Source organism: Mizuhopecten yessoensis, unplaced genomic scaffold, assembly GCF_002113885.1.
Source record: "Mizuhopecten yessoensis strain PY_sf001 unplaced genomic scaffold, ASM211388v2 scaffold711239, whole genome shotgun sequence".
Classification (NCBI taxonomy): domain Eukaryota; kingdom Metazoa; phylum Mollusca; class Bivalvia; order Pectinida; family Pectinidae; genus Mizuhopecten; species Mizuhopecten yessoensis.
The window spans coordinates 1-1490 of record NW_018477527.1 but is presented as its reverse complement, the minus strand read 5'-3'; the positions used below and the strand labels follow the sequence as shown (position 1 = coordinate 1490).

Below are 1490 nucleotides of genomic sequence, written 5' to 3'. Positions count from 1 at the left end.
TATGTCCTGATGTTTTGTAGAAGTATGTCCTGATGTTTTGTAGATCGTAGAAGTATGACCTAATGTTTTGTAGATTGTAGAAGTATGACCTAATGTTTTGTAGATCGTAGAAGTATGACCTAATATTTTGTAGATTGTAGAAGTATGTCCTGATGTTTTGTAGATTGTAGAAGTATGGAGAAAGCTACCGTGTTACACAGAGTTCCTTGACAGAAATGCTGTGTCGGACATTAACCAGACCAAGGATCCACTCATATGGCAGCTGGCAAGAAACAAGATCCCCTACCCTGGAGGTAACCATACAACACATAGTGTAATCTGGTTAATGTTGACACAGATAATTGATGAAACTTGTTTCTGGACTCTAGTTGCATATTCCAATAGCATATTACAGTTAAACATGTTTTAATTTCGTACCATACTGTCAAACCAGTGATTATCATAACTTTGTTTTTAAATAGGGAATTATTAGTTCTATAAAGAAGGGAGATTGACATTGACTAAGGGAGATGGGATTTACTGTCAGGAGAGATTGAGGCATATTTTTTGTGTGACCCCCACCCTCCATTTATCTTCCTGAGGTCCACTATAGAAATGTTATTAACACTTATTTAAAACTTCTCTACCACTATATTAACAATTAAGGAACTACTTATAATTGAGGACCATGTGGAAGATTAGCCCATTGCTAAACATGTATTAACCCTCAATAAAGAATGTCTATTATTATTATTACTAAGGAGATGTCGAGTTTTACTAAGAAGGAAAGTTAGATCCTCCTGTCTTGAGATTGATTTCTTTATCAGATAACGCTTTTTTCTCCAGGGAGTTTCAAGATAGATGCAGGATCACTAGGGCAGTGTTTACCTACTACAGGTGAGTACGGAACGTGTGGGTATGAACATTGTTTAAAGCATGATCAGAAAGAGTCATTACTGTAAACGAAAATTTCAAAAAGGTGGTCTATTAGAAATGTCTTGATACCAGGTACAAAAAAAATCAAATTTCTTGTCAATTGGTAAGCTTTGGAAATCTCGCTATGTGTAACTTTGGTCATCAGGTTAAACATTGTGTAGATGAAATACTTGAATTGTCCTTAGTCTGATCAGGATTTCAATACTGTAATAGAGGAAACTTTCACACGTGGAAATGTTTGCTTTGTGTCTTGACACTAATCACTATGTTTAAATTTTGGTGTTGGCAGTGGTTCTAGAATCTATATATCTTATAAATCTATAAGTAAATATTAAAATATAAAATAATTATTTACTGATATCCGTTTTATTATTCACTGATATCTGTATTATTGGTTCAGAGGGTCACTAAGATGTTTGATGTTGTAGGAAAGAGAGATGACAGTGAGAGCCCCATTATACAGTGGGACTTTGAGTTCAATGGCTGGGAGCTGTTGTTGTGTGAGATAGAGACACTGCTACAACAGATCTCACTGGGCGCAGGTACACACTGGGCACAGAGAAGCTCCTAATACC

General features: G+C 35.7%; 1 long non-coding RNA gene across 1 annotated transcript; it reads left to right on the top strand.

Annotated features, from left to right (window-relative positions):
• Positions 1-167: 167 nt before the first annotated feature.
• Positions 168-1452, top strand: LOC110440830. The gene is made up of 3 exons (XR_002461785.1): positions 168-293; positions 826-876; positions 1344-1452. It is a non-coding gene; the product is annotated as an uncharacterized LOC110440830 (long non-coding RNA).
• Positions 1453-1490: the final 38 nt, after the last annotated feature.